The following is a 15,109-nucleotide window of genomic DNA, read 5'->3' as shown; positions in this document are numbered from 1 at the left end:
ACAACAGAATTTGGGTGATTCGGACTGAACTGATTGGGGTGGGGCACAGGAATCAGTATCCTTTAAACAGTCCTCACATTTGCCCTGCCCCTGGATACCCCCTTACCTGATGAAATCCTGTTTACCCTCCAGGACTCATCTGCATATCATTTCCTCAAGGACATCTTCCTGAAGACTTTGATCTAAATCAAGTGCCCTCAGAGCTCCCTGTTTCCTTTCTTAGAGCATTGATCTTATCTCTAATTCAGAGTTTCTGACCCTCAGCACCACTGACATTTTGGGCTGGATATAACTTTGTTGTGGGGACCTGTCCTGTGCCTTGTGGGACGTTTTGCAGCATCCCTAGACTCTGCTCACTGGATGCCAGAGGCACCCCATCCCCAGATATGGCAACAGAAACTGTCTCCAAACATCGTCAAATAGCCCCAGGAGGGAACCCCTACCCCTCGTTCCATTAGAACCACTGCTCTAACTCACGGTTATTTTACATGTAGTCTGTCTCTCCCCCCATACTATAAACTCCAGTAGGGTGCTTGCTTTGGCAACACATACATACCAAAATTGGAATGATACAGAGATTAGCATGGCCCCTGTGCAAGGATGACACATTTGTGCAGCATTCTATTAAAAAAAAACCAAAAACCAAAAAACACAAAACCATCAGAAGAGCTTTCCTCTCTCCTAGATTCCCAAGGACATACCCCAATGCCTAGGCACATCTCAGATGCTGAACAATAATTTGTTGAATAAATGAATGAATGAGGTGGCTAAGCCAGGATTTCAGAGCTCTAATGAGGGTGAAGACCACAGGTGTCAATAGTGGAGAAGAAAAGGAAGGAATACATCTGAGCCACATTTGGAGAGCAGAAATTAAATTTTATGGGAACACAGTCACATCCATTCATTTGCATATAATCTATGGCTGCTTTTTGTGTTACAGAAGGCAGAGCTGAGTAGTTGCGACAGAGACCACATGGCTCACGAAGCTTTAAATATTTACTATGACCCTTCACAAAGAGGTTGTTGACCCCCTTTTTAGAGATTGTGTTTAGAATATAAATCCTAAGTGAACTATTATGAAAGTAGCTACATGACTTTGATTATTTGCAAAATAGATTTCCATTTTTAAAAATTTTACCATTGCCCTATTTCTCACACACATGAGAAATCTGTATGCACAAAAATGCACGAACATTATTGCAGGGACGTTCTTTCCTGATAAATATTTTATCCTGTTATTGGATTTTTTTTGTTTTTGAGGGAATTTGAATGCACTGCACTCCTCTTTTCCTAGAAGGTCAGAACTTCTTCTTTTTTTTTTGTTTTAAAAATTTCAATGTTCTAGTTTTCTAAAGATTTTGTTGGGAACAAGGGAAAATTAAGAAAAACGGTCTCAGTCCTCTGTGTAAAAAACTATTTTTTTTATAGCTTTTGTCACGCTAAAGACACAAATCTGTTTTTTTTGTGGTTGCTGACAGAATATATAAATTCTGTCTTGAAGATTGTGTGAAGCTTTTATAGTTCATTTGCTGATTCATTCAACAAGCATTAAGAAATGGCTTCTGAGCACTAGTGCCTGCGAATGTAGAGCTGCATAAAATGCATATTTGCCGGTAGCTTACCAGCAGCGACAGACAGGAAGCAATTACCAGGACGACAGCCTTGTTTGTGCTAAACTAAAGTGAAAATGGGAGTGCAGGGAAGGTACAACCAAGGCTGCTTTACAGAATGGAAGGAAGCATAGGCTTTGTATCTTAAATTATACTTTTAGTTGTTGTTAATAGATACTAAGGCACCAGTATCCTTGGTTAGAAGAAGTTTTACCCCCAAATCTAAAACTCAAATGTAGCATCACCTGTAAGAATCATGTTTAATTTAATTATTTTCCACCAATCCTCTCCTGATTAGCATGAAATATAAGAATCAAGTTTTATTTGATCATTTCCTGAAAATCCTCTCCTGTTGCTGTTAGCACAGGTGATGTCCCTTAGGATTGAGCTCTGCGTGCAACATGGAACATCTGGGTGCTCAGGAGAAGACTATGGGACTCAGTACAGTTCTGGAGAATCAAGGGTGCCTGCATCTGAGTTCACATATAACCAAGGTCTCTTCAGGAAGGGTACCCGAGTTTGGTTTCCTTTACTAAGTATCTCTTAGGTTCCAGCCCGCTGAGCTGGCCTCTTTTCCCAGACAGTATTATTTTCATGGGGAGTGAAATAAGGTCTGAAGCAGTGTTTCTGTCCTTGAATGTTGCTGTGTGTCAGAATTACCTAGCGAGCTTTGAGTCCCGATACCAGGCTACTTCCCAGACAAATTACAGTACAACACGGTATCTGAGGGCAGGACCCAGACAGCTGTAGTTTTTAAGCTCCTTAAGTGACTCCAATGTGCAGCCAAGTTTGAAATGGCTGCTATAAATCAACAACTCTGAAATGTTAGCTTGCCTTAGAAGTTCCCACCGGGCCTGTGAAACAGATTGCTGGGCTGCAGCCCCAGAGTTTCTGATCCAGTGGGTGTGGGGCAGCTGGGGGATTTGCATTTCTAATAAGTTCCCATGCGATGCTGACGTGCTGGTCTGAGGACAACACTTCGAGAACCACTGCTTTAAATTGAAGTAATGAGAAGGAATGGTTGTGGGAGAATAGTGGTTCTCCTATTCCTTTACTAAGTTGGTCCAGTCTGCTTTTTGAAGAAGAAGAGTGGAGAGGGTCAGACTGGAGATGTTACTGCAGTAGTTACTTTGTGCTTTTAAGACATTCTTGGAATGGTATATAACCCATCTTTAGAATGCCCTTGCCCTATTTGGGAAAACACAGTACTTTTCAGGGTCTCTCACTTTGCCTCTCCCACTTCCCCTTTCTCTCTCTCTCTCTCTTCCCCCCTTCTTAGAAAAGGCTCGAGAAAGGAACTTTGTTAAAATACTAAAGAGCATCTAAGGGAATCAGTTGCATTCAAAACACTTTTAATGTTAGAGGAAATTTGACATGTGAAAAGGTTTTTGTAAAAAGCAATCTTAAATGATGTAGGTATTTCCGATGAATTTTTTTTTTTTTTGGCCCTGTAGGAAAAACGTGTAGCTAATAGCAGAAAGACCCATTCCACATGAAATAACAGTGAGTTCAAAAGTAATAGTAAATACAACACAAATAATTAAACATATCTTAACTGTCTATAGTGACGTCAGCAAAGAGCACCATGCCCACACCTTAATTACCTTAAGCATTTAGGAAGCAGTCTCATACCACCCTAAACTCATTTCTCCTTCAGCCCACCTCTTACGTGATGTAAAACCAGACATTTATATCACATTCTAAATACCCTTTCAAGCACTTCATATTCAACTGAGGGAATACTCTTCTTGCTAGTCATGATTATTTAGCATCTTCTATTTATATATGCCATTTAATGAGTGAAAATTTCCCAGTGGCTGTGAAATTCTAGAAAGTAAATCAGAACAGAGGACACATTGAGTAGTAGATAATTACAGGCCCTGGAGGATTGATAACAACACATATTTTAAGAAGGAAGTGGTGAAGTCAATTAGGCAAAATCTACGGAAGTAAAATGGCGAGCTGTCCAGTGTGCTCTGAATTTTGAGTCCTTATCCTCTGAAAACCCAAGAGCTCTTTGATATGATGTTTTCCTTCTCCTTATTTAAAGAAATACTTTACTTTTTAAGAGCATTTTTAGGTTCACAGCAAAAGCAAGAGGAAGGCACAGAGATTTCACACGTATCCTTTGTCCCCATATAAGCACAGCCTCCCCCATTACCAACACCCCCCACCAGAGTGGCACGCTTGTAACAGTCCATGAGCCTACATTGACACATCGTTGTCCCCCGAAGTCCATAGTTTACATTAGGTTTCCCTCTTGGTATTTCACATCCTATGGGTTTGAACAAATGTATAAAGATGTGTATCTACCATTGTAGTATCATACAGAATATTTACCCTTCCTACGAACCCTCTGTGTTCTGCCTGTTCATCCCTCCCTTTCCCAAAAACTCTTGACAATCACTGATTTTTTTTTTTTGAGATGGAGTTTCGCTCTTGTTGCCCAGGCTGGAGTGCAATGGTATGATCTCAGCTCACCGTAACCTCTGCCTCCCAGATTCAAGCGATTCTCTTGTCTCAACCTCCCTAGCAGCTGGGATTAGAGGCATGTGCCACCATGCCCAGCTAATTTTGTATTTTTAGTAGAGACAGGGTTTCTCCATGTTGGTCACGCTGGTCTCAAACTCCTGACCTTAGGTAATCCACCCGCCTTGGCCTCCTAAAGTACTGGGATTATAGTCGTGAGCCACTGCACCTGGCCCTGACAATCACTGATCTTTTTACTGTCTCCATAGTTTTGCCTTTTCCATGCTGTCATCTAGTTGGAATAATACAGTGCGCGTTGCCTTTGCAGATTGGCTTCTTTTCCTTAGTAATAGGCGTTTAAGTTCCTTCCATGTCTTTCCACAGCTTGATAGCTCATTCTTTTTAGGGCTGAATCATATTCCATCATCTAAATGTACTTCCTTTCATTTTTTTATTCGTTCAAATGATTAATCTTTCTTTCCACTCTCTTTTGCCTGTTTATACAATCCAAGGACACTTAAAAACTCCTTGCTATAAGAGATTATTCTTGTATGACTAAGAGTTTTTAAATGATCCAGAGTTGTAGAAAGCAATCTGTTTTAAGAAGAAGTAGAAAGAAGGAGCAGAAAGAATACATGCTTTGGAGTTGCCTTTTAGCAGTTCTGGCAGGTTGAATGTGAAAGCTAATATAGCCCCTTGCAAGGCTCTCATGACTACTAACAGGGAAAATACAGAAGCGAGTCTGCTACTGAGTGGGTTCTCAGTCCGTAATGTTATTTCCTTCACTTTCAATTACTTGAAGAGTTTATTTCCTTTAGCAAGTGTTTACTTAGAGACTTCTCTGTGGCATGTTTTGGGACTACAGAGATGTGAAAGATAGTTCCTTCTTCTGGAGGACTTCATAGTGTAAAAGAAAGGTAGAAAAATAAACAGGCGGCCAGGGACGATGGCTCACGCCTGTGATCCCAGCACTTTGGGAGGCTGAGGCGAGTGGATCACAAAGTCAGGAGATTGAGATCAACCTGACTAACATGATGAAACCTCATCTCCACTAAAAATACAAAAATTAGCCGGGCATGGTGGCATGTGCCTGTAGTCTCAGCTACTTGGGAAGCTGAGGCAGGAGAATTGTTTGAACCCAAGATGTGGAGGTTGCAGTGAGCTGAGATTGCACCACTGCACTCCAGCCTGGTGACAGAATGAGACTCTGTCTCAAAAACAAACAAACAAACAAATAACCAAAAAACAAAATTTACACTGATTGAAAAACTTACTGTAACATTAGAAAAGCCAGAGTGTGGGGGGAAAAACACAAGGCTCAAAAGGTTCAATTTAACAACAATTTATTGAGCATCTACTGTTTTATATATTTTTCTTTGCTCTTGAGATGTATATGTTACCATTAATAATAACAACAACCACAATGAACCAAGAAGATCCTTGTCTTAGGAACCAGGGCAGGGTATCTGTGTATGTGTACAGAAATAAACATTAAATATCATAAGTTGTATGACATTTATAAGTAAAATGCATATCACTTTAGAGGGCAGTAAGTAATGATGAAAAGCTGCAGAAGAGAAAAGATCAGGGTAAGTAGGATGGGTCAGGTTGGGGTAGGCAGTTTACAATTTCAGATAGGGTGGTCAGAGTAAGCACAGTTGGCCCTTGAACAACATGGGTTTGAACTGTGTGAGTTCACTTACCTGTGAATTTGTTTTCTCAATAAGTATATTGGAAAGTTTTTTGGAGATTTGTGACAATTTGAAAAAACTTGCAGATGAACCAAATAGCCTGGAAATACTGAAAAAATTAGGAAAAACGTATGTCATGACTGCATCAAGTTTATGTAGATATTAGTCTCTCACTTACTATCATGAAATATACACAAGTCTTATAAGGGTAAACATTTATCAAAAAGTGAACACACAGACCGTATGTGGCATCATTCATAGTAGAGAGAAATGTAAATGAATGTAAAGAGGCAGGATGGAATCATAACTGCATGAAATTAACTGTAGCACATACCACACAACTGTGGTAATTTTGTAGCCACCTCCTGTTGCTGTTTCATGAGCTTAAGTGTTGTGAGTATCCGCTTAAAACTGTGTGACCCTAATCATCTCTGCCTGAGCAGTTAATCTCTCCAGTACATTGTGTATGGAAGTAAAAAGTGATGTCTCAAGGCTCTGGCACATGGTGTTTACTGCAATACCATAAACCTTGAACAACATCATGGGGCTCATACAAAGTACCGCCAGTGATGCTGAGAGTGCTGCTAATACACAGAGAAACATCACACACGCCTCGTAAACAGGAAACATATTTATGGTATCAATGAATGCAGTATGGTATTGTGAATATATTTCTTCTTCCTTGTGATTGTCTTAATAATATTTTCTTTCCTGTAGTTGGTTGTACGAGTACAGTCTCTAATATATATAACATTTAAAAATTGTATTAATTGGTTGTTTATGCTCTTGATAAGGCTCCCAGTCAACAGTAGGCTATTAGTAATTAAGTTTATTGGGAGCCAAAATTTATACATGGAGTTCTGACTGCATAGGTTGGCACCCCAGCCCCTGCATTGTTCAACTGTGGTCCTCATTGAGAAGATGATCTTTTAAGCAAAGACTCAAAGGAAGTGAAGAAATTTACTAGGCTAATTTTAGAACAGACTGTTTCAGGAAGAAGGGATTTGTTGAGTGTGCCTGGAGGATTCTAGGAAAAGCCGAAAGGCCAATATGGCTGGAGAAAGAACAAGAGAGAAAGAAGAAAATTGAGGTCGGGAAAGGGAACAAGGCAGAGAGAGATCATATAGGGCCTTAAAGATTGAAGAAAAATCAGTGTAATGTATGACGTAGTTTTCAACATTAACTGAATAAACACTATTCGCTACTCGTAATTTTCTATAACAAGTATTTCTAATTTCACCATTATAAGTCAACAATCCTCAGAGTTTTTGAAATAGATTTCTGAATAATGCAGGGAGGATTGCTGACCTTATTAAATGGACATACCGAGGAACCTAGCTTTATGATGACAAGATTTAATAAGCAGTGATTCGAGATAAACTTTGTGGAAACTGTCATTTCAATACTTTTTATCCTTCTTTCTACCTAATTAAATAAATGTTAATGAGTGGCCTAGTACTTTGTACCATCAAAAGCATGTGACGTGTATCAACAGCTTCTTTCCTTAAACATTGTTAAGTGCTATTTAACATATACTTTCAAACAAGAATTTTACAATGGTTGAATGAAAAAATTTAGAGCTTATAGTAACTTATTTTTATATTTCCTGATTTCTCATCAAATAGATGTCTTTTTGGGAGGATACCCAAAAAGACAGAAGTAAAAGGAAATGTGAAGGAAGCAAAAAAATAGAAGCCCCATGCCTGACGTACATAAGACCAAATGTGTCAGTTGCAACAAGAAAGTACATAGGACATCCCTCCCACCATTTCTTGGTTGATAGAGATATTTTATTGGTGGTTGTCTGTTTTAGATAGTTGTGCTCTATGAACATTGTTATTATTTAAAATGTTGAGTTATAACAGAAGTATCAATATGTCACAAATTTTATAAACACACATTTGGAAAATGATACATTTTCCATTTACCATGGTTTATTTCTCCCTACTATTATTGTGTTTTTTGAGCTCTTTCTAATTTTTCTTAGAATAACTAATGATATTAGGCACTTCTTCATGGAGAAAGCATCCCTCTCTTTCTCTCACTGTCAATCTATTTATCATACTTTTCTGTATATACGAAACAAATTATTAACCTAACAGAAAAAAGGAAATTTACAAGGAAAAATATGTATTGTCTGAGAACATGCCCCTAGGCTTCTGACACACTTGCTTTTGAATCCTGCGACTTCTGTGAGACAAACCTGTTTATTGCTTAATTTATTTAATATTTGAACTTATTATATATAAATCTACTATCTACCTCACAGAATCATAATGCAGAATAAATAAAATAAAAGTAAAATATTTTATCACACCCCTTTTCGAAGGACAAATGTTTGACCTTCTAGCAATGTAACAATCAGCGCTTATGCAAATGGGACATCTTATAAATACTTATAAGCATAAAATGAGCTCAAACGACTGTAATTTCCGGGACTAAAGCCAAAACTGGAAATAAAAATCAGAATAGCAAGGAGACCCTGAAAGCCCACAGTGACTGGGGACTAGGTATGTGATGGCCAAATAGTGGTTGCAGGTGCGTATGAAGTGAAAGAGCTCGGAGCAAGTGTCATGCATGAATGTTAAACCCCAACTCCACTCCTTTTCCTTGAACTGTGCTGGGAAGCCTGGATGGGAAAAACAAGTCAGTTGTGATGAATTTGTGCCTTTGATCCTTTCTCAGATGCAAACGTAAAATTTTCTTGTAACCCAAGGTGCAGGAGACACGCATAGAATCATGAGTCACTGCTAAAGACAAACTCAAAAAATAATAAAAAATATTTCTACAATAAATATATGAAAATATCCCATCAAAGAGCATCAATTTATACAATTATTATTTGTCAATTAAAAAAATCTAGTGAGGAAAGCAAATGATGTCACAAAGATGAGTGTTAATTGCATAGGAATTGGAAATACTAGAACAATTTAAAAATTTTACAAAAGATTAAAATGATGAAAAAGAGAAGTCAGTTTTCTCCCCTTGCTTCTTTCTTTCTTTCTTTCTTTCTTTCTTTCTTTCTTTCTTTCTTTCTTTCTTTCTTTCTTTCTTTCTTTCTTTCTTTCTCTCTCTCTCTCTCTCTCTCTCTCTCTCTCTCTCTCTCTCCCTCTCTCTCTCTCTCTCCTTCTTTCCTCCTTTCTTCCTTTCTTCCTTTCTTCCCTTCCTTCCTTCCTTCCTTCCTTCCTTCCTTCCTTCCTTCCTTCCTTCCTTCCTTCCTTCTTTCTTTTCTTTTCTTTTCTTTTCTTTTCTTTTCTTTCTTTTCTTTCTTTCTTTCTTGACAGAGTCTCGCTCTGTTGCCCAGGCTGGAGTGCAGTGGTGTGATCTCGGCTCACTGCAACCTCCACCTCCTGGGTTCAAGGGGTTTTCCTGCCTCAGCCTGTGGAGTAGTTGGAATTATAGGCATGCACCACCATGCCCAGCTAATTATTACATTTTTAATAGAGACGGGGTTTCACCATGTTGGCCAGGCTGGTCTCGAACTCCTGACTTCAAGTTCTGCTTGCCCCAGCCTCCCAAAGTGCTGGGATTACAGGTGTGAGTCACTGTGCCTGCCAGTGAGAAGTAGATTTCAAGTAAAACAAAAGATTATAAAAAAGAAAGAAGGGATTAGAAAATAAAGTCCTAGGAATGAAAAATAGGATCACTAAAATTAAATACTCAATGAATGTGCTAATAGCAGACTAGATACAGATAGGAACAGAATTTTATAGGGACTGGTATATCTGAAGAAACTATATCCAAAATACACCTTGAGAGATAGTATCTGAGCAGATACAGGACACAGAATGTAGAATGTACACATGCCCGTGGGGCTGGGCCTCCAGGCTAACAAGACCAAGCAACAGTTGGCCCTGTGTGTCTCCGTGTGTTCGTTTCCAGTTGCTGCTGGAACAAAGTACCACAGTTTCACCAGTTTGTTCATCATTGAATCAACATCACGCTATTTGAATACTGTGATTTCATAAGGAATCTTGTTGGTAGTGAAGAAATTTCAAATCTGTTCTTAAAATTTGTTTTGCTTTTTTTTTTTTTTTTTTGGTCCTTTCCATTTCCATATAAAATTTAGAATCATCTTATTGGAAAACACCTGCTGGATGAATGGGGTAAGATTGAATATGTAGGCAGATTTGGGGAGAACTGGCATCTTTACAAATGAGTCTTCAATTCATGAGCATGGTGTGTTCATTTACTTAGTTATTCTCTCAGTGACAGTTTAGTTTTCAGTAAATCAATGGGCACGTCTTTCAATAAGTTATCCCCGTGTGTCTGGTTTTTTGCATGCTGTTGTGTATGGTATTGATTTTTATTTTGTTCTTCAATTTTTAAGAGTAATATGTACATATATACTATATGAGTTTGCATCCACCAACTTTGTTAAATTCTTTAAAAATTTTTATAGTTTGAGTTCTTTTGGCTTTTCTGTGTATGCAATCTTGTCATCTGTGAATAATTACATGATTACTTTCTTCCCAATAATTATACTATTTATTTTGGCCTTATTGCACTGGCTAGGTGTAATAGAGGTGATGAACATCTATGTTTTTTTCTGATCTCAGGAAGAAAGCTTTCAGTGATTTTTCTGTTATGTGTAATGTTAGCAGTAGGTTTTTTCATACATAGTATTTATCAGAAGGAAGTTCCTTTTTAGACCTCATTTACTGAGAATTATTTTCTAATCATGAAAGGATATTAAGTTTCATCAAATGCATTTTCTGCATGTCATTTCTCTCATTTATTCTATCAATGTGGCAGACATAAAGCTATTAGTTGCCAATATTGAGACAATTGAGGAAATTTGAATATGGACTGTGTATTAGATAACATAGTTAAAGCAATCTTAATATTTTTATTATGATAATAGAATTCTGTTTATGTAAGAGAGTGTCCTTGTGTTTAGGGTATACATGTTGAGATTTTTACATCCAAAACTTATTTTTAAGTGCTTGTACAATAAATAATATCTATCTCTGTATTGAGGTCCATGAAAACATATACAAGTTGTATATCTCTCTCTTGTTATTTTTCCATCTCTCTGTCTATCTACAAATGTAGCAAAATGCTGACAGTTGGTGAATCTAAGTGAACTGTAAGAGCGCCTGGAGTATTCCTTTAATCTTACTATAGGTTTGCAAATAAAAGACGTTTGGTGGAAAATAAGGATAAATCAAATGCGGATTTAATATTGAACTTTTTACCCTCTTAGGTAACTGTATTTTATTTCCATTGCAAAGGTAATATTTATAAAAACATTTGTATGTGAAACCCAAAGAAATCTCACTAAATGTAAAAACTGAAGTTAAAGAGACATAATTCTCTTACCATATGAAATGAAATATAACTAAAAATTACTCATAATGTTTAACTATAATATAAACACTTTTAAATTTTAAGTGAAAACCTTAGTTATTATTTAGAAATTAGCAACAGAGATAATCATATCACAATATACCAATTCTGAACAACCAGTAACCAGAGAAAAATTCACATCTTAAATATTTTATTTTGTTGTTACATAAGAAAGATTAAATAATGAACTAACATCTATAATATGCAATAAATATATACACCTACTATGTACTTTCATAAAAATGAAAGTTAAAAAATTAAAAATTTCTATCCATTTTATGGATATATCACAATATGTTCATCTAGTCACCTGTTGACAGACATTTGGATTGATTTCAGTTTTGCTTTGTACAAATAATACTGCTATGAATATCTGCATACTACTCATACGGGAATACATTTTTGTTTATTAACTTATTTTTGGCAAATACTAGGAGAAGAATGGTTGTGCCATGTGGTAGGTATATATTTAACTCTTTAAGAAACTGTTAAACTCTTTTTAAGTGGTTATACCATATTAGCATTTCCACCATCAGAGCATGAGGCTTCTAGTTGCTTTACATCCTTAGGGTCAGTTTTGTAAATTCTAGTCATTCTAATAGGTGTGTTATGGAATCTTACCGTAGTTTGAATTTGCATTTCCCTAATCATTAGTGATGTTGAGTATCTATTTATTACTCATTTGTCATTTAGTTGTATTCTTTGGTGAAGTGTCCAAATATTTAGCACAACATTTCGTTAGATTATGTACCTCTTTAAACATTGAGTTGTTAGACTTTTATAAATATTCTTGGTACAAGTCCTTTTTCAGATGTGTAAGTTAGAAATATTTTGTTTCAGTCTGTGGCTTGTTTTTTCAATCACTTACCATCGAGTGAAAGAGCAAAAGTTCTAAATTTTGATAAAATCCCATTTATCTTTTTATTTCTATTTTTTTACTTAGAAATCATGCTTTTAGAAGTCTTATGTAAGAAATCTTTACCTTGGGAGTGGGGCGGGGACAGGGTGATCTCCACCCCCATCCTGGCCGATTAAACAAAAAATCTTTGCCTCACCCAAGGTCAAACATTTTTTTCAATTTCTAAAATACTTTCAGATTTAACATTAAGGTCTATGATTCATTTTGAGTTAATTATTGTTTTTTTTTCCTATGGTAAAATGTGTGGAGTGAAGTTTTTCTTTTAAAATATGGATATCCAATTTTTCCTGTACCATTTGTGGAAAAGGGTATTCTTTATCCACTAATTGCCTTTACCCTTTGCTAAATATGAATTAGTCATACATGTTTACCTCTGAACTGTATTCTGTTCCATTGTGATTTGTTTATCTTTTTGCCAATACCATACTGTCTTGATTACGATAGCTTTATATTTACTCTTGAAATCAGATAGCATGGGTTCTCTTCGTTCTTTTTAAAAGTTGTTTTGGCTATTTTATGTCCTATGCATTTTCATATAAATTTTAGAATCATCTCGTCAAATTCTACAAAACTATTTCGTAGATTGGATTGACTATATAAATCAGTATTGAAGAGAACTGACATTTAACAACATTCAGTCTTCCAATCCATGAATTCATGAACATGACACGTCACTTCCTTTATCCAGGACTTCTTTAATTTCTCTTAGCAGTTCTTTTCAGTTTTCAGTGTATAAGTCTTGTATAACTTTTGTCAGCTTTATTCTTAAGCATTTTATATATTTAGATACTATTGCAAATGCCTTATTTTCCAGAAGAGATATAGCTTATTGAATTATATTTTGGGAATAATACTTTAAAATTTAAATTTCTAATTATTTATTGTTAGTATATAGAAATAGAATGATTTTTGTATATTGATCTTGCTTCCTGGAACTTTGCTATACTCATTTAGTTTAAGATTTTTTAAATCTAAGATTACGTTTATTGTCTTTTGCGTGTTTAGATCACTGATTTTTTTTTTTTTTTGAGACAGAGCCTTGCTCTGTCACCCAGACTTGAGTGCAGTGGCAGGATCTCGGCTTACTGCAACCTCTGCCTCCTGGTTTCAAGAGATTCTTCTGCCTTAGCCTCCCAAGTAGCTGGGAATACAGATGTGTGTAACCACATATGGCTAATTTTTGTATTTTTATTAGAGACAGGGCTTCACCATATTGCCCAGGCTGGTCTCAAACTCCTGACCTCAGGTGATCCATCTGCCTTGGCCTCCCAAAGTTCTGGGATTACAGGTGTGAGCCAGGGCACCTGGCCAGATCATTGATGTTTAATGTAATTGTTAATATTGTTGGAGCAAAAATTACCATTTTGCCTTGGGACAGCAAGAACAGCCACTGTGAGGAAAGGCATGGACCTGCATCCGGATCCTTCTTCTCTATCTCCTCTATAGGACAAAGTCCTTAATCTGCTGAGGAAAGGGCAGCACATTTGTGACCTTCAGATCACAGATGAAGATCCAGTGCATCTGGGGGAAGGAAAGAAAAAGCACTCTCTACTGCTGGATGAGAGAGATTTGTCCTGGGCCCAAACCATTAGAAACTTTCTATCATTGAGTGAGAGGCAAGTTCACCGGGAAGACCCTGCCCAGAAGATTCGGGGGCACAGTGTCTACCTAAGAATAAATCTGAGCAGCAACAATGAGGAATGCACATGCCATGTGCCAACAACTGGGGAGAATAGGGCTCCTGACAGCCACACACACAGGAAAATTCAGATCCTTCAGTAGACTCCTCTCCACAGACCTCACCAGGTGATCCCAAGGAAGACTGGGGGCACAGGGAGATGCTGGAGAAAGCTCCTGATAAAGACATACCCGAGACTGGGAAGAAAAATAGGTTTAATGGACTCACAGTTCCACATGGCTGGGGAGGCCTCACCATCATGATGAAAGGCAAAAGGCACTTCTTACATGGCAGCGGGAAGAGAGAATGAGAAAGAAGCCAAAGCGGAAAGCCCTTATAAAATCAGCAGATCTTGTGAGACTTATTCACTACCATGAGAACAGTATGGGGGAAACCGCCCCCATGATTCAATTGTCTCCCACTGGGTCCCTCCCACAACATAGGGGAATTATGGGAGCACAATTCAAGATGAGATTTAGGTGGGGACGCAGCCAAACCATATCAGTCCCCTTTCTGATGTGGGTCTTTGTGTGTGATTCTCAGGAGTTCTGTACTCTCTTGCTATCCCACAGCAGGACTACAGTAATTTATTAAGAATTTTAGCTGAATTCTTCCTACTAGTTTGATCAGTTTCCAGCACCTCTCCAGACACAGATGTGCTCACATTCTGTCTTTTATTTGAAGTTTTTGGATGTGTTAGTTGTCCTTGAGTTCCTTTCTTTGATGGGTTTTAAATAGTTGTGACTTTGCAAATTATCTAGCTTTTTTTTTTTTTTCCTTCAATGGGAGCACACTCTTTCTAGTTTCTTACATTATAAGCAGACGCCAGAAGTTAGTAAATATTGTTTGAATGAGTGTGTGTGTGTGAAATGATGTTAGGATGAGAGAGGTCTTGAAGCTGTACCTCATCATATATTTTACTCCCTAAAGTTACAAATATATTTGAAACAATTCTATCATGGGAGTCTAAGTATTTTAAACATCTAAACATTAGAATTTCTATAAAAGCTCTTTTCAAGCAATTGTTCCTGATTTTACAAAATGCTATGGCAATAAACGAAGCAGGATTTATCATAGTGGTGGTATTTGGTGATGGTGTAATCCACCTGCAGGCAAGTGGCTGGTTAAATCAACTCAGTTCATTAGAGACTGACAAGATGTTGCCTTCTTGCTGGTGATGGAGTGGATTAATAACTCCATTAAAATATTGTATTACAACTGTGTGCCTATGGTATATTCATTCTCCCTCTCTTGTCCTTACACTGTTTTGGTTTTAAGAGACATAAACTCTAGATACATTTTAATCTAGAATGGTTTCAGGTTCCAGATACTATGGATAATCTATACTGTATATTAAAATAAGAACCTACCTTGATATCCTTCTTAATTCACA

The 15,109-nt window shown here is 37.2% G+C and overlaps 1 pseudogene; it reads left to right on the top strand.

The window, feature by feature from the left end:
- The first annotated feature begins 529 nt into the window (after window positions 1–529).
- Window positions 530–626, top strand: LOC119620539 (U6 spliceosomal RNA; annotated as a pseudogene).
- Window positions 627–15,109: the final 14,483 nt, after the last annotated feature.

The sequence above is a fragment of the Chlorocebus sabaeus genome, chromosome 18 (genome assembly GCF_047675955.1).
Source record: "Chlorocebus sabaeus isolate Y175 chromosome 18, mChlSab1.0.hap1, whole genome shotgun sequence".
Taxonomy (NCBI): domain Eukaryota; kingdom Metazoa; phylum Chordata; class Mammalia; order Primates; family Cercopithecidae; genus Chlorocebus; species Chlorocebus sabaeus.
This window is presented reverse-complemented; position numbering and strand designations above follow the sequence as displayed.